Raw genomic sequence first — 19,619 nt, forward strand, 5'->3', positions numbered from 1 at the left:
GAGTGCATTATTACACCAAATTGTCTAGCACACGGGAATGAAGGAGAAGCTACCCCCACGACGGCGTGGATGATGGAGGTAAGCAAAAGTACATCATCTCTTGTGTCCGTACATCGTCGAATATTATCACTAATACTCCTTGAATATTATCATACATATAGCATCGCTAATACAGCTAGAACCCTAGCGCCCGACGGGTATCGTCGCGGGCGGTGGACACCCAAAGATAAGGAACCATCACAGGATCATAGCTCCAGTGAGATCCCTGAAGAACCTGCCAGGTATTGTCGAACCTGCCCTCCAACGCAACCATGTAGCGAAGGACGTGCTCGTCCTCCTCGTTGACACGGTGACGTACCACCTCCGTGGTGTCCGGAAGCCTCGGCACAGTCACTGGCCCACGCGACCGCCACCAAACAAGGATCGGGTCAACAACAGGCTAGCTCCTCACCAACCTACGCCCTCTGGAAGGTAGCACCTCCCAATACCAGCCCGGCGGAGCCCAGTCCCGGACATGGCCCTGATCAAGCAGGCCTCCACCGCCGAGTCGACGACGAGGATGCGGGATAGGCATCGTCGACGTCGATGCGGGAACTACTGTCACAACCTAGCTAGTCATGCATTAGAGTGTTGCATCATGTTTACTCTTTCATCAGAAACTTGAAATGGGGATGACAGAACCCCCAGTCCCCTCTGAAACCAACTAGGGTTACTAAAATAATTTTTTCAATGAACCTGAAATGCCCTTCTAAAATGCCCATCATTTTTGTCTTGGTTCAGAACCTCTGCCAAAAATGGTGCACATTTTCCTAGGCCATCCTAGGGTTTTTGAATTAAATCATAAATATTTGAATTTGGGTATTTAAAATAATATAAAATATTTAAATGCTCAAATATCTCCAAACTAAAATGTTTCATGTTGGAAATAATCCAACTATGGGCCAGGAATAGTTTGGTGATTTTTGAACTTGCCTAGGTATTTTATTTAATTCAACAAAGTTGCAGATATATTAAATAAAACAGAAATAGAAAGAAAAGGGGAAAAACTTACCTGGGCTCCTCCACTGTGCGGCCCAGCCAGCTGGCCGGCCCAGCCAGCAGCCGGCCCAGCCCACCACTGCAGCTCTCCGTCGTCTTCCTCCCCTCGCCCCGAAGCTGCTGCGTGCTCGCGCGCGCACGGCCGCGCGGCCACCTCCTGCTTGCCGACGAGCTCCTGGCCGCGTGGACGACTCCCGCAGGCCGTCCCGATCCCCCCCTGCTCTCTCTCACTCTCTCTCGACTCTTCCCTCCTCTCCCTCGCTCTCTCCCTCACGCGGTCGAGCACCACCGTCGCCGCCGTTCGCCATAGCAGCCATCTCCGACCACCCCTCGCTCCCCCGACTAGCTCAGGAGCTCCGCCTCGACTCCCTCCTCCTCCCCACCGCTCCACAGCTCCCCGGAAGCCCTGCATCGCCGCCACGTCGCCGTTCCCCTCTTCGGGCTCCGATCATCGTCGCCGTCGAATTCGTCGTCTCCAGCGCGTCCCCGAGCCCGCTAACCACCTCTGCAGCCCCGCGGTGAGCCCCCGGATCGTTTCCCCCTTCTCCCCTGGTCTCTTTCGACCTCTAGGCCCTAGCCCCACCTTGGCCGAGAGCTCCACGCTGCCGGCGATGTCGCCGTCGTGGCCACGGTCACCGTAGCACCCAACCGAGCGCACTATCGTGCTCCCCACCTCACCAGGAGCACGCAGCGCGCACTAACGCCTCCCCAAGCCCCCTGCAACGTCGATTCCGACCGCACCCGAACTCCGGCAGCCGCAGCCGAGCTCGCCGCCGTCAACTCCGGCCACCCCGAGCCCAACCACCACCACCAATAGTCGCGGCTCAACCTCAGCAACACGTAGATGCCTTCCGCCGTCCATTTGGTTGCCGGAATGGCAAAAAGCACTTTCGCCGCCGTCTCGGGCCTCGCCGGCGTCATGTCGCCGGTGGGGTTTGACCTGTCCGACCTGAGGTTTGACCCCCCAGGGTCACTGACGCGTGGGCCCTGTCGGTCAGATGGTTAGATTAGCGCTAACCACTGTTAGTTAACCCCCTGACACTGACCAGTGGGCCCCAGCGCCACTAATTAGTAATTAGAATTAATTTAACCCTGTTTAACCCCCCTGTCACTGACGTGTGGGCCCCACACGTCAGGTTTGACTCCAGCCAGCCGCAGTTGACCACTGACGTCATGCTGACGTCATGCTGGCGCAATAACTATAATTTCTGGATTTAATTTAAATCAGGAAATTCCAGAATATTATTTAAACTTCAAAAATTCATAACTTTTATTCTGTAACTCCAAATTGGACAAATTATATATGAAAAATGATCAGAAAAATCCAATCTATCCATCTGTACTATTTTCATGCATGATCAAACAAGTTAAATTGATGTTTTAAGCAGAACAAGGAAAAGCACTTTAAAAGGGCATATTTGAATTTGAAATTTGAATCCTTGATTCAAATTTGTTCAAACCCTTCTGGTTTTAGTTGCATTAGCCCAATACACTCATTTTGCCATGTCTCATGCATGCATCATATTGTTGCATACTGTTTGGTAATGTTTGTGTATCGGTGCTCTCTGCGGCAGGTTCTGTCTCCGAGGAGTACCGTGATTACCCTAACGAAGAACCGTATCAGTGCATCGAACCATCAGGCAAGCAACCAACCATTTGATCATATCGATACAATCCCATGTTCTCGCTCCTGCTCTCTTTTACTGCATTAAGACAACGCGATTCAAACTGCTGTGTGCTACGGTAGTTGAACCCATTTCCTCTGCATGACCTGTCATTGCCACAGTAACTAGATGAAACTCACTAGCATGTGTAGGAGTTGATTGAGCCATATGTATGTGTTGTTCCTACCTTGCTATGCCTACTATGCTTAGAGTCGTGTCAGGTCTGGTTCATCTGGGTGATGGGCTGGAGTGAAATGATCATGTCGGTAATGAGAGTGGTGTGGTGAACACGATTTGGTAAAGGTATCGATGAGAGGCCATGTAGGAGTACATGGTGGGTTGTTTCATTGAACCCGACCTTAAGCACTGAGATCTGTATGCGTGATTTAAGATATAGCTACTACCATGCATTGGGCCCTGAAATATGACCCCGCTCGACTTCTTATTCACCCTAGCTCTCTGTCCAGGAGTTGCAAGTAGTTTCTGGTGTTTGTAGCCTACTGGAGGCCGTGGACAGCGCTGACCGTAGGGGTGGGCTGTGATGCGGTAGGTACGTGGCCGGGTGTACCGAATACCCGTTAGGTATCTCGGGAACCCTGTTCACATCGTTCGGGGCCGTATGGGAAACCTCGGCCGGACTCCCTGCGGATGGAACCTGAATAGGCGATAAACCTGGACTAGAGGCTTAAGTGTTTAGGTAGGTCGTGGTCTACACCCACGTCGGCTTTCGCTTGAAGTCTGCCGAGCACATGTCGTGTGCAGACGCTAAGTGGTGGAAACATGTATGAAGAAGTACACCCCTGCAGGGTTATCATAATCTATTTGAATAGCCGCGTCCGCGGTAAAGGACTACTTGGTTGCATATACAGTTCATAGACAAGTAAATGGAAACTGTTAAAAGCCTCAAGATAAGTGTGAGTGCCGAGGATGGCTCTTCCGTAGGAAGACGGAGGTGGATCCTCGGTAGTGTATTGAATTGGTGAGTAGTGGACTCGTGTGCGCAAAACCATTTCAAGTTGGAGTATCGTAGGATAGCCTAGCCAAGAGTCAAAGCTGGCTTGCTGCAATAACTCCACCAACCCTTCTTGATACTATGCATGTATGTAGGATCTGATGTAAGTCTTGCTGAGTACCTTTGTACTCATGTTGCTATAATCTACATTTTTACAGAAGACGCTGCAACCCCTTCTGATGGGTTCTATGTAGACGTTGACATCAACGAGTAGGCTAAAGACCCAGGTGGTGACCCTGAGCTTGTGAAGGACCACGTAGTATAGCTAGGCTACCCAAAGCCTCTTTTATTTTACTAGTTGTCTGTACTCAGACAAGTTACTTCCGCTGCTGGTTTGTATGACTGTATGACTTGTATGTTGGGTCGTGAGACCCGTACCTTTGTGTATGTTATGTATGGCTCACTGAGCCTTAAATAAAGTACCTGTGTCGTAGAGTCATGTTGTGATGCTTCGTTGTATTTGCACATATCGAGCATATTATGTGTATGATTGAAATGCTTGGTATGTGTGGGATCTGACTATCTAGTTGTTTATCTTTAGTAGCCTCTCTTACCGGGAAATGTCTCCTAGTGTTACCGCTGAGCCATGGTAGCTTGCTACTACTCTAGAACACTTAGGACGGCCGGCATGTGTCCTTCTTCGTTTCGGTGTCTGTCCCTTCGGGGAAATGTCACACTTTGAGTACCGGAGTCCTGTTAGCCCGCTACAGCCCGGTTTACCGGAGTCCTGCTAGCCCAGTGCTACAGCTCGGACCCACTTGCTGATGACCGACACGTTCGAGGCTGGGTCATGGATGCCTGTCCCTGTAAGTCTGTGCCACTTTGGGTTTACGACTAGTCATGTCAGCCCGGGCTCTTTATCATATGGATGCTAGCGACACTATCATATACGTGAGCCAAAAGGCGCAAACGGTCCCGGGTAAAGGTAAGACGACACCCGTGGGGATACCGTGCGTGAGGCCGCAAAGTGATATGAGGTGTTACCAGCTAGATCGATGTGACATCGAGTCGGGGTCCTGACAGCGTTGGTATCAGAGCCGGACTGCCTGTAGGTTCTCCAAGCCAAACTGGTCGATGTTGAGTCTAGAAATTCTTTAGTTATATGTAGGGGAATTGTTTGTGGGTTGGAACGTAAGGCTCTTTTTACTCCTTATACCTTATGACTTTCTGATCTGAGTCAGTCCATTCTTCCACCGGGGGATAAGGAATTAGGATCTGTTCTCTCTATCAGGATCACGTGTTACTAATCAGTAGTACCTTATAAGTTTGATGGTTACCAGCCTAGTTCAGTTCTACTACCACATTATGTTGCCAGAATAGTTTCAGAACTTTGATATGATGATGATGAGTGTGTACGAAATCCTTTGTCAAATGTCTCAAATCCTTTTTGAGCATTTACAGCTGTTATGCTGCCGAAATTTTGCTAGAAATTCTAATGCCTTTGCATTACGATTGTGCTTTCAGATGGCCACTCGCGACCTCAATCAAGTGGTTTGCCTGACTCGATGCCTAGATGTACCCGGCCATACTGCCAAGTTGGTCAGGGTAATGACTGAGGCTGGATACCGCTGGTATCCTGAGTACACAGTCGAAGAGCAATTCCGAGACTTTAATCAAAGCCAGTATCTCTGCACTGTCAGGATATTTCCATCTTATCCTGGATCCACCGAGCCTCTTCACTGCTCCTATGGACTCGGGGTTACTATTGAGATGGCTGTGCAGGACGCCGCCTACTCTATGATGACCATTATGCGGGTCAGATCTGGTTTATTTCGGGACTCTGATTTCTGGTATATGCCAGGATCACTTCCGGGAGCACAAGAGTATCTCCAGGCTATCTATGCTGACCCCACTCAGGAGGATTCACGGACTCGCACCACTGCTGAGATGCTCGAGGATAAGGACCGTGAAAATCGGGCCTTAAGGCTAGAGCTCTTCAACACCCGTGCTGACCACTGGGCCACTTTGACTCGGTTCGCACCGGCGGTGCAAGCTGGATATTCAGATATGCGGGATCTCTATCCTGTGAGATCTGCTCTGCCAGACGTGATGGTTTGGCGTGATGTAGGAGGCATCACCCCACCTCGCGGTCCCCGCAGGCCACCGTTTGTTGGTCCAAGGCCTCATCCTAGCCCCTATGGTCCACAAGCTCCGAGAGACCGTCTGTTTCCAGATGATCACGTTGAGCTTCCAGGCTATGGAGGTGACTTCTACGAGGACTACTACGGATCGGTCTGAGTTAGTGGTAGTATCACTAGTTCGCACTAGCTGTGTCGTCTATCGTCCCGCGTGACCCGTGGGATATGACCTAGTTTGTACTCCTTCCGGAGGTGTAGAAAAATAATGTATAGGAGCTTGGAATGCCTCCGATGAGATGTAATCCTCTTTTCACCGTAATAGTACCTTGTTTGGTCTTGTACTAAACTCTGTATGGTGTGTATGACGATGGAATAAAAGAAGCAGTTCTGTTTTTACCATGTCATACGGATGATCATCTTGCATTTCGAGTAATTCCTTACATTTCTACCCTATGTCGGAATTTTATCATCCTGACTAAATCATTGTCTTGTTTACCTAGGATGGTCAACACGCGCGCTAACCCTGCTTCTCAAGAGCAGGCCGAAGGCAGTGAAGCCAAGGATGCAAATCTGCCTCATCCTCCTTCACTAGCCGAGGTCATGATGGAAGCTGAGAGAAACAAGCGGGAGACAAACCGTTTGTTGGAGCGTATTGAACAGAATACAGCACACCATCAGAGGGCTAACGTGGTGTCACTCAGTGATTTTATCAAATTGCATCCACCCACGTTCCACCCGAATCGGTCAAGCAAGTTCGGAGTTTTCTAGGCTTAGCGAGCTATTGCCGTCGCTTTGTCGAAAACTTCTCCAAAGTTGCTAAACCTTTAACCGAACTCCTCAAGAAAGATAAAAAGTTCGAATGGACTCCACAATGTGAGCACAGCTTTCAGGAACTGAAAAGACGCCTGACTTCTGCTCCCGTACTGGTACCGCCAGACTTCTCCAAAGACTTTGTTATCTACTGCGACGCCTCGCGACAAGGACTGGGTTGCATTCTCATGCAAGATCGACGCGTAATTGCCTATGCTTCATGGCAATTGCACCCACACGAGGAGAATTATCCTACTCATGATCTAGAGCTTGCAGTTGTAGTCTATGCACTTAAGACCTGGCGACATTACCTCCTCGGTAATCGTTGCGAAATATTCACTGATCACCAAAGTCCGAAGTACATTTTCACCCAACCGGATCTGAATCTCAGGCAAAGACGTTGGGTTGAATTGATCACAGACTTCGACTTAGGGATAACCTACACCCCAGGGAAAGCCAACGTCATGGCTGATGCGCTAAGTCGTAAATCCTATTGTAACAATCTGATGTTACAACAAAGTCAACCGCTTCTCCATGAGGAATTTCGGAAGCTTAACCTTCACATTGCTCCTCAAGGATTTCTCTCCACCTTGGTGGCGAAACCTACTCTTACGGATCAAATCATTGCTGCCCAGAAGCGAGATAAGGGAATAGCTAAGATCAAGGAGAACATTGCTAGCGGAGGTGCTAGTTGTTTCTCCACAAATGATCATGGTGTTGTGTACTTTGAGAACCGTCTAGTGGTTCCCAAGAACCAGCATCTACGGCAGTTGATCCTTAAGGAGGCTCATGAATCTCCTCTCACTATTCATCCCGGTGGTACTAAGATGTATCAGGACCTACGCCAGAGGTTCTGGTGGACTAGGATGAAGAGAGAAATTGCTCAGTATATTGCTAATTGCGACGTCTGTCGTCGTGTAAAAGCAGAGCATCAACGGCCTGCTGGCACCCTTCAACCCTTAGCTATTCCTGAATGGAAATGGGATAAAATTGGTATGGATTTCATTACCGGTTTTCCCAGGACCAAGAGAGGGAATAATGCTATTTTCGTCGTGGTCGATCGTCTTTCCAAAGTAGCTCATTTCTTACCTGTTCGTGAGAGTATAACCGCTAGTCAGCTGGCAGACTTATACATCTCCCGAATAGTGTCCCTCCATGGTGTTCCTTTGGAAATTAACTCGGATCGAGGAAGTCTTTTCACCTCTCGATTTTGGGAAAGTTTCCAAAATGCTATGGGAACCCGTCTCTCCTTTAGCACCGCCTTCCACCCTCAGTCAAGTGGTCAAGTGGAACGCGTCAACCAAATTCTAGAAGACATGCTTCGAGCCTCTGTTATCTCATTCGGAATGGACTGGGAGAAGTGCCTTCCATTTGCCGAATTCGCTTACAACAACAGCTATCAATCTAGCTTGGGTAAAGCCTCTTTTGAAGTTCTCTATGGACGACGGTGTCGAACACCCCTTAACTAGTCAGAGACCGGGGAAAGACAATTCTTTGGCCCGGACATGATTCAGGAAGCAGAAGAACAGGTTCGCATCGTTCGTGAAAAGTTGAAAACAGCCCAATCTCGTCAAAAGAGTCAATATGACCGAAAACATAAGGCTATGACTTTCGAGGTTGACGAGAAGGCTTATCTTCGGGTCACCCCTCTGAAGGGAACCCATCGTTTCGGTATCAAAGGCAAATTGGCTCCTCGTTACATTGGACCTTTTCGCATTCTTGCCAAACGAGGAGAAGTTGCCTACCAGTTGGAACTACCTCCGCACCTCTCCAGAGTTCACGATGTCTTCCACGTTTCTCAACTCAGGTGTTGCTTCTCGGATCCTATCCGTGGAGTGGACCACGAAACGCTTGATCTCCAAGATAATCTTACATATCGAGAGTACCCCATTCGTATCCTCGATCAGGCCGAACGTACCACTCGACGTCATAATATCAAGTTTCTCAAGGTTCAATGGTCGCACCATTCTGAGGATGAAGCAACTTGGGAAAGGGAGGATCGTCTTCGACTCGAGTACCCCGCCTTCTTCTCGGAGGAACCCAAATCTCGGGACGAGATTCTTTTGAGTGGGGGTGAGTTGTCACAACCTAGCTAGTCATGCATTAGAGTGTTGCATCATGTTTACTCTTTCATCAGAAACTTGAAATGGGGATGACAGAACCCCCAGTCCCCTCTGAAACCAACTAGGGTTACTAAAATAATTTTTTCAATGAACCTGAAATGCCCTTCTAAAATGCCCATCATTCTTGTCTTGGTTCAGAACCTCTGCCAAAAATGGTGCACATTTTCCTAGGCCATCCTAGGGTTTTTGAATTAAATCATAAATATTTGAATTTGGGCATTTAAAATAATATAAAATATTTAAATGCTCAAATATCTCCAAACTAAAATGTTTCATGTTGGAAATAATCCAACTATGGGCCAGGAATAGTTTGGTGATTTTTGAACTTGCCTAGGTATTTTATTTAATTCAACAAAGTTGCAGATATATTAAATAAAACAGAAATAGAAAGAAAAGGGGAAAAACTTACCTGGGCTCCTCCACTGTGCGGCCCAGCCAGCTGGCCGGCCCAGCCAGCAGCCGGCCCAGCCCACCACTGCAGCTCTCCGTCGTCTTCCTCCCCTCGCCCCGAAGCTGCTGCGTGCTCGCGCGCGCACGGCCGCGCGGCCACCTCCTGCTTGCCGACGAGCTCCTGGCCGCGTGGACGACTCCCGCAGGCCGTCCCGATCCCCCCCTGCTCTCTCTCACTCTCTCCCTACTCTTCCCTCCTCTCCCTCGCTCTCTCCCTCACGCGGTCGAGCACCACCGTCGCCGCCGTTCGCCATAGCAGCCATCTCCGACCACCCCTCGCTCCCCCGACTAGCTCAGGAGCTCCGCCTCGACTCCCTCCTCCCCACCGCTCCACAGCTCCCCGGAAGCCCTGCATCGCCGCCACGTCGCCGTTCCCCTCTTCGGGCTCCGATCATCGTCGCCGTCGAATTCGTCGTCTCCAGCGCGTCCCCGAGCCCGCTAACCACCTCTGCAGCCCCGCGGTGAGCCCCCGGATCGTTTCCCCCTTCTCCCCTGGTCTCTTTTGATCTCTAGGCCCTAGCCCCACCTTGGCCGAGAGCTCCACGCCGCCGGCGATGTCGCCGTCGTGGCCACGGTCACCGTAGCACCCAACCGAGCGCACTATCGTGCTCCCCACCTCACCAGGAGCACGCAGCACGCACTAACGCCTCCCCAAGCCCCCTGCAACGTCGATTCCGACCGCACCCGAACTCCGGCAGCCGCAGCCGAGCTCGCCGCCGTCAACTCCGGCCACCCCGAGCCCAACCACCACCACCAATAGTCGCGGCTCAACCTCAGCAACACGTAGATGCCTTCCGCCGTCCATTTGGTTGCCGGAATGGCAAAAAGCACTTTCGCCGCCGTCTCGGGCCTCGCCGGCGTCATGTCGCCGGTGGGGTTTGACCTGTCCGACCTGAGGTTTGACCCCCCAGGGTCACTGACGCGTGGGCCCTGTCGGTCAGATGGTTAGATTAGCGCTAACCACTGTTAGTTAACCCCTGACACTGACCAGTGGGCCCCAGCGCCACTAATTAGTAATTAGAATTAATTTAACCCTGTTTAACCCCCCTGTCACTGATGTGTGGGCCCCACACGTCAGGTTTGACTCCAGCCAGCCGCAGTTGACCACTGACGTCATGCTGACGTCATGCTGGCGCAATAACTATAATTTCTGGATTTAATTTAAATCAGGAAATTCCAGAATATTATTTAAACTTCAAAAATTCATAACTTTTATTCTGTAACTCCAAATTGGACAAATTATATATGAAAAATGATCAGAAAAATCCAATCTATCCATCTGTACTATTTTCATGCATGATCAAACAAGTTAAATTGATGTTTTAAGCAGAACAAGGAAAAGCACTTTAAAAGGGCATATTTGAATTTGAAATTTGAATCCTTGATTCAAATTTGTTCAAACCCTTCTGGTTTTAGTTGCATTAGCCCAATACACTCATTTTGCCATGTCTCATGCATGCATCATATTGTTGCATACTGTTTGGTAATGTTTGTGTATCGGTGCTCTCTGCGGCAGGTTCTGTCTCCGAGGAGTACCGTGATTACCCTAACGAAGAACCGTATCAGTGCATCGAACCATCAGGCAAGCAACCAACCATTTGATCATATCGATACAATCCCATGTTCTCGCTCCTGCTCTCTTTTACTGCATTAAGACAACGTGATTCAAACTGCTGTGTGCTACGGTAGTTGAACCCATTTCCTCTGCATGACCTGTCATTGCCACAGTAACTAGATGAAACTCACTAGCATGTGTAGGAGTTGATTGAGCCATATGTATGTGTTGTTCCTACCTTGCTATGCCTGCTATGCTTAGAGTCGTGTCAGGTCTGGTTCATCTGGGTGATGGGCTAGAGTGAAATGATTATGTCGGTAATGAGAGTGGTGTGGTGAACACGATTTGGTAAAGGTATCGATGAGAGGCCATGTAGGAGTACATGGTGGGTTGTTTCATTGAAGCCGACCTTAAGCACTGAGATCTGTATGCGTGATTTAAGATACAGCTACTACCATGCATTGGGCCCTGAAATATGACCCCGCTCGACTTCTTATTCACCCTAGCTCTCTGTCCAGGAGTTGCAAGTAGTTTCTGGTGTTTGTAGCCTACTGGAGGCCGTGGACAGCGCTGACCGTAGGGGTGGGCTGTGATGCCGTAGGTACGTGGCCGGGTGTACCGAATACCCGTTAGGTATCTCGGGAACCCTGTTCACATCGTTCGGGGCCGTATGGGAAACCTCGGCCGGACTCCCTGCGGATGGAACCTGAATAGGCGATAAACCTGGACTAGAGGCTTAAGTGTTTAGGTAGGTCGTGGTCTACACCCACGTCGGCTTTCGCTTGAAGTCTGCCGAGCACATGTCGTGTGCAGACGCTAAGTGGTGGAAACATGTATGAAGAAGTACACCCCTGCAGGGTTATCATAATCTATTCGAATAGCCGCGTCCGCGGTAAAGGACTACTTGGTTGCCTATACAGTTCATAGACAAGTAAATGGAAACTGTTAAAAGCCTCAAGATAAGTGCGAGTGCCGAGGATGGCTCTTCCGTAGGAAGACGGAGGTGGATCCTCGGTAGTGTATTGAATTGGTGAGTAGTGGACTCGTGTGCGCAAAACCATTTCAAGTTGGAGTATCGTAGGATAGCCTAGCCAAGAGTCAAAGCTGGCTTGCTGCAATAACTCCACCAACCCTTCTTGATACTATGCATGTATGTAGGATCTGATGTAAGTCTTGCTGAGTACCTTTGTACTCATGTTGCTATAATCTACATTTTTACAGAAGACGCTGCAACCCCTTCTGATGGGTTCTATGTAGACGTTGACATCAACGAGTAGGCTAAAGACCCAGGTGGTGACCCTGAGCTTGTGAAGGACCACGTAGTATAGCTAGGCTACCCAAAGCCTCTTTTATTTTACTAGTTGTCTGTACTCAGACAAGTTACTTCCGCTGCTGGTTTGTATGACTGTATGACTTGTATGTTGGGTCGTGAGACCCGTACCTTTGTGTATGTTATGTATGGCTCACTGAGCCTTAAATAAAGTACCTGTGTCGTAGAGTCATGTTGTGATGCTTCGTTGTATTTGCACATATCGAGCATATTGTGTGTATGATTGAAATGCTTGGTATGTGTGGGATCTGACTATCTAGTTGTTTATCTTTATTAGCCTCTCTTACCGGGAAATGTCTCCTAGTGTTACCGCTGAGCCATGGGAGCTTGCTACTGCTCTGGAACACTTAGGACGGCCGGCATGTGTCCTTCTTCGTTCCGGTGTCTGTCCCTTCGGGGAAATGTCACGCTTTGAGTACCGGAGTCCTGTTAGCCCGCTACAGCCCGGTTTACCGGAGTCCTGCTAGCCCAGTGCTACAGCCCGGACCCACTTGCTGATGACCGACACGTTCGAGGCTGGGTCATGGATGCCTGTCCCTGTAAGTCTGTGCCACTTTGGGTTTACGACTAGTCATGTCAGCCCGGGCTCTTTATCATATGGATGCTAGCGACACTATCATATACGTGAGCCAAAAGGCGCAAACGGTCCCGGGTAAAGGTAAGACGACACCCGTGGGGATACCGTGCGTGAGGCCGCAAAGTGATATGAGGTGTTACCAGCTAGATCGATGTGACATCGAGTCGGGGTCCTGACAACTACTTCTATATATAGTAAAATAAAGTAATTTTATTAATTAAATCAACTAGTTCAACTACTAAGCACTTACTATAAATAAATAAAGTAGTACTTACTAAAAATAAACTACTTCTATAGTAAAATAAAGTAGTTTATTAAATCAACTAGCTAGTTCAACTATATATTAAGCACTTACTATAAGTAAAATAAAGTAGTACTTACTATAAATAAACTAGTTTAACTATAGTTCTATTATTTTTCTAACTAATTATATTAAACACTTTCTCTTCTTATTTTCATTTTTCCTCTCTTCTAAATATGAACATATTAATAAATGACTTTGATCATACACAATTTTCCTATACATACACAATATGAATATATACATAAATTGACAAAGAAAATTCTATGAACAAAAAAATCATTAAAATTCTATGAACAAAATTACAACACAAAAAAATCATAAAAATTCTACGAACAGAAAAAATCATAAAAAATTGACATATTTGATCTTTGCATATATATGAACATACAAACATGCAGATTCAACAATAATATCACCAAAAAAATCTATTAACAGAAAAAAAATCTAACACAATATGAACAAAACTCTAACAAAAAAATCTATGAACTACACATCTAACAATAAAATCTATGAACTACAAAAAAAATCTAACAAAAAAATCTAACAAAATCTAACTCAATTAACTACACATCTAAATTACTACACATCTAAATTAACTACACATCAAATTAAATTAGCAAAATTCAACCTCACGGGATGGCGACGGCGTGAGTGGCGCGGCGAGGGCGACGGGCAGGGGACGGCGACGGCTACGGTGCGTGAGGGGCGGCGTGGCGACGGTCGATGGTGAGGGGCGGCGCGAGGCGGGGCGGCGACGGGCAGCGGCCGGCGGCGTCGCGGGGAACGGGGCGCGGGGCGGGGGGCGGCGACGGCGTCGGGGCGGCGTGGGGCGACGACGACGACGGAGAGGCCGAGACGGGCAGCCTGGCGGCGTCGGGGCGAGGAAGAACGAACTGAACAAAATTTTGACGAGTGCCAGTTATATAGACGACGCATTGGTCCCGGTTCGTGAGACAAATCGGGACTAATGCGACCTTTAGTCCCGGTTGGTGCCACCAACCGGGACCAAAGGCGGGAAGCAGAGGCCTTTGGTCCCGGTTGGTGGCACTAACCGGGACTAAAGGGGGGGCATTGGTCCCAGTTTGTGCCACCAACCTGGACCAATGCACACCTTTAGTCCCGGTTGGTGCCACCAACCGGGACTAAAGGCCTTGCACAACGCGGTGCGGTGGGAAGTTTAGTCCCACCTCGCTAGATGAGAGAGCTCAGCACCTGTTTATAAGCTGCGTTGCAGCTCAGGAGCTGAGCTCCTCTCTAATATGTAGGCATCAGTTGCCTACCCTTGTCACTGCCGTGTTGGGCCTATTGGGCTTGCGGGCCTACATCCTGGCCCATGTACAGATGGGTTTCTAGTCGTATGCAGGCCGTGTGGCCCATTAGGCGGCATTTTTTTATTTTTTTTCCAGTATTTTTTTGTTTTTTGAATTATTTATTTTCTTTTGATTTTTTATTTATTTTTTATTCTTTTTTATTTTAGCTCAGAATAATTATAATCTTTATGACAATTCTTTTTGCTACTAAAGTTTCTAACAAAAAATTCTTTATGATAATTATTTCTGCTTTTCATGTTTTGAACAGAAAATACGTTTATAATTTTAGTTGCATAAATTTTATATAATTTTTTTAAAAAAAATACTAGAGGTTTATAAAAGCTTTTTAGTTGATTCTTTTTGCTATTAGAGTTTTATAAAAGCATTTACTGTTTTTTTGAGCTATAAGACCTTGAAATTGAAAAGCATTTCAAATGAACTCTGAAAAGGTTGAAAGTTGGCATGGTATCATCATTTCACCCACATAGCATGTGCTAAAAAGTTGAGAGGGTTATGGGAAAAACTGGATACACTTGTGTACAAAATGGGCAATCTCTTTCAAAGTATTAGTGTTTCATACAGAAACTCATCTGTTACACACGGATTTCATTTTTTGAACTTATTTGAACTCCTGACTTTTTATGTGTTCAAAATGCACCATTCAAAGCCACATCATCAATTTTCAACCTTTCTGACTTCATTTGTTATTTTTCATGCATTTACTGATTATTTTGAGCTATAAGACCCTGAAATTGAAAAGCATTTCAAATGAACTCTGAAAAGGTTGGAAGTTGGCATGGTATCATCATTTCATCCACATAACATGTGCAAGAAAGTTGAGTGGGTTACGGCAAAAACTGGATGCACTTCATGTACAAAACGGACAATCTCTTTCGAAGTATCAGGATTTCATACGGAAACTTGTTTGTTACAATAGGCATTTCAAATGAACTACGAAAAGGTTGAAAGTTGGCATGGTATCATCATAATAGTTGTGGACAAAGTCTTCACTTTTTCTTCGCTTGTGTCCTTTCCTTATTGCGCCGTAACCATGGATAATCTTCATCATTTATCAGGATGCTTGGGTCAGCCTTGACTTTGAAGGGAGGAATTTCATGAAACTTTTCATAATCTTCGGACATGTCTGTCTTGCCCTCCACTCCCACGATGTCCCTTTTTCCTGAAAGAACTATGTGGCGCTTTGGCTCATCGTATGATGTATTCGCTTCCTTATTTTTTCTTTTTCTCAGTTTGGTAGACATGTCCTTCACATAGATAACCTGTGCCACATCATTGGCTAGGACGAATGGTTCGTCGGTGTACCCAAGATTGTTCAGATCCACTATTTTCATTCCATACTGTGGGTCTACCTGTACCCTGCCTCCTGACAGATTGACCCAGTTGCATTTAAACAAAGGGACGTTAAAATCTACTCTGTAGTCAAGTTCCCATATGTCCACTATGTAACCATAATATGTGTCCTTTCCCCTCTCGGTGGCTGCATCAAAGTGGACACCGCTGTTTTGGTTGGTGCTCTTTTGATCTTGGGCGATCGTGTAAAATGCATTCCCATTTATCTCGTATCCTTTCCAAATCATTACAGTCGATGATGGTCCCCTGGACAACGAGTACAACTCCTCACAAACAGTGTTTTCACCTCTGAGACGTGTTTCCAACCAACTGCTGAAAGTCCTGATGTGTTCACATGTAATCCAGTCGTCGCACTGCTCCGGGTGTTTGGAGCGCAGACTGTTCTTGTGTTCATCGACATAAGGGGTCACCAAGGTAGAGTTCTGTAGAACTGTGTAGTGTGCTTGAGACCAAGAATATCCGTCCCTGCATATTATTCAGTCCCTTCCAAGCGTGCCTTTTCCAGTCAGTCTCCCCTCATACCGAGATTTAGGGAGACCTATCTTCTTAAGGCCAGGAATGAAGTCAACACAAAACCCAATGACATTGATACATCTCCGTCGTATCTATAATTTTTGATTGTTCCATGCCAATATTCTACAACTTTTATATACTTTTGGCAACTTTTTATACTATTTTTTGGGACTAACATATTGATCCAGTGCCCAGTGCCAGTTCCTGTTTGTTGCATGTTTTATGTTTCGCAGAAACCCAATATCAAACGAAATCCAAACGGGATAAGAACGGGCGGAGAATTATTTTGGTATATTTGTGATTTTTGAGAGGAAGAATCAACGTGAGATGATGCCCGAGGTGGCCACGAGATAGGGGCCCACCACCCCTCCAGGGCGGCGCGGCCCCCACTCTCGTGGGCCACCCGTAAGGCGGTTGATGCTCTTCTTTTGCCGCAAGAAAGCTAATTTTACGAGAAAAATCTGGGCGATGGTTTCAGGCCAATCGGAGTTACGGATCTCCATATATACACGAAACGGTGAAACAGAGCCAGAAGAGAACGCGGAAACAGAGAGATAGATCCAATCTCGGAGGGGCTCTCGCCCCTCCCATGCCATGGGAGCCAAGGACTAGAGGGGAAACCCTTCTCCCATCTAGGGAGAAGGTCAAGGAAGAAAAAGAAGAAGGGGGGCTCTCTCCCCCTTGCTTCCGGTGGCACCGGAACGCCGTCGGGGGCCATCATCATCACCGCGATCTTCACCAACACCGCCGCCATCTTCACCAACATCTCCATCACCTTCCCCCATCTATATTCAGCGGTCCACTCTCCCGCAACCCGCTGTACCCTCTACTTAAACATGGTGCTTTATGCTTCATATTATTATCCAATGATGTGTTGCCATCCTATGATGTCTGAGTAGATTTTCGTTGTCCTATTGGTGGTTGATGAATTGCTATGATTGATTTAATTTGCTTGTGGTTATGTTGCTGTCCTATTGTGCCCTCCGTGTCAGGCAAGCATGAGGGGTTCTCACTGTAGGGTGTTGCAATACATTCATGATTCTCTTATAGTGGGTTGCTAGAGTGACAGAAGCTTAAACCCGAGTAAGGGGATTGTTGCGTACGGGATTGAAGGGGGACCAATATATCTTAATGCTATGGTTGGGTTTTACCTTAATGAACATTAGTAGTTGCGGACACTTGCTAATAGTTCCAATCATAAGTGCATAGAATTCCAAGTAAGGGATGACATGCTAACAGTGGCCTCTCTCACATAAAACTTGCTATCGGTCTAGTAAAGTAGTCAATTGCTTAAGGACACTTCCACAACTCCTACCACCACTTTTCCACACTCGCTACATTTACTTTATGCCTCTTTATCTAAACAGCCCCTAGTTTTATTTGCGTGCTCTTTATTATCTTGCAAACCTATCCTATCACACCTACAAAGTACTTCTAGTTTCATACTTGTTCTAGGTAAAGGGAACGTCAAGCGTGCGTAGAGTTGTATCAGTGGTCGATAGAATTTTAGGGAATATTTGTTCTGCCTTTAGCTCCTCGTTGGGTTCGACACTCTTACTTATTGAAAACTATTGCGATCCCCTATACTTGTGGGTTATCAGACATCCTCTGTTTGATGGCCCATGGAGATGCTTCCTTCTGGCCTAGTGCGGTTACGGACATATTTCTTTAGGACTCCCATGAACCTCTCAAAGGGGTACATATTGTGTAGAAATACGGGGCCCAGAATGACAATCTCGTCAACTAGATGAACTAGGACGTGCGTCATGATATTGAAGAAGGATGGTGGGAACACCAGCTCGAAACTGACAAGACATTGCACCACATCACTCCTTAGACTTGGTATAATTTCTAGATCGATCACCTTCTGAGAGATTGCATTGAGGAATGCACATAGCTTCACAATGGCTAATCGGACGTTTTCCGGTAGAAGCCCCCTCAATGCAACCGGAAGCAGTTGCGTCATAATCACGTGGCAGTCATGAGACTTTAGGTTCTGAAACTTTTTCTCTGCCATATTTATTATTCCCTTTATATTCGACGAGAAGCCAGTCGGGGCCTTCATACTAAGCAGGCATTCAAAGAAGATTTCCTTCTCTTCTTTGGTAAGAGCGTAGCTGGCAGGACCTTCATACTGCTTTGGAGGCATGCCGTCTTTTCGTGCAAACGTTGCAGGTCCTCCCATGCCTCAGCTGTATCTTTTGTCTTCCCATACACGCCCAAGAAGCCTAGCAGGTTCACGCAAAGGTTCTTCTTCACGTGCATCACGTCGATCAAAGAGTGGACCTCTAGGTCTTTCCAGTAGGCTAGGTCCCAAAATATAGATTTCTTCTTCCACATGGGTGCGCGTCCCTCAGCGTCACTCGGAACAGCTAGTCCGCCGGGACCCTTTCCAAAGATTACGTGTAAATCATTGACCATAGCAAGTACGTGATCACCAGTACGCATGGCAGGCTTCTTCCGGTGATCTGCCTCGCCTTTGAAATGCTTGCCTTTCTTTCGACATTGATGGTTGGTCAAAAGAAATCGACGATGGCCCAGGTACACATTCTTCCTGCAGCTTCCCAGGTATATACTTTTGGTGTTAGCTAAACAGTGCGTGCATGCGTGTTATCCCTTGTTTGTCTGTCCTGAAAGGTTACTGAGAGCGGGCCAATCGTTGATGGTTACAAACAGCAACGCGTGCAGGTTAAATTCCTCCTGTCTATGCTCATCCCACACACGTACACCGTTTCCATTCCACAGCTGTAAAAGTTCTTCAACTAATGGCCTTAGGTACACATCAATGTCATTGCCGGGTTGCTTAGGGCCTTGGATGAGAACTGGCATCATAATGAACTTCCGCTTCATGCACATCCAAGGAGGAAGGTTATATATACATAGAGTCACGGGCCAGGTGCTGTGATTGCTGCTCTGCCCCCCGAAAGGATTAATGACATCCGTGCTTAAACCAAACCATACGTTCCTTGGGTCATGTGCAAACTCAGCCCAGTACTCTCTCTCGATTTTTCTCCACTGCGACCCGTCAGTGTGTGCTCTCAACTTTCCGTCTTTCTTACGGTCCTCACTGTGCCATCGCATCAACTTGGATGCTCTTTGTTTCTTAACAGTCGTTTCAACCGTGGTATTATAGGATCATACCACATCACCTTCGCAGGAACTCTCTTCCTGCGGGGCTCGCTGTCAACATCACCAGGGTCATCTCGTCTGATCTTATACCGCAATGCACCGTATACCGGGCATGTGTTCAAATCCTCGTACGCACCGCGGTAGAGGATATAGTCATTAGGGCATGCATGTATCTTCTGCACCTCCAATCCTAGAGGGCATGCGACCTTCTTTGCTGCGTACGTACTGTCGGGCAATTCATTATCCTTTGGAAGCTTCTTCTTCAATATTTTCAGTAGCTTCTCAAATCTTTTGTCAGACATAGTATGCTCTGCCTTCCACTGTAGCAATTCCAGTACGGTACCCAGCTTTGTGT

This window comes from Triticum dicoccoides, chromosome 7B, assembly GCF_002162155.2.
Source record: "Triticum dicoccoides isolate Atlit2015 ecotype Zavitan chromosome 7B, WEW_v2.0, whole genome shotgun sequence".
Lineage (NCBI taxonomy): Eukaryota > Viridiplantae > Streptophyta > Magnoliopsida > Poales > Poaceae > Triticum > Triticum dicoccoides.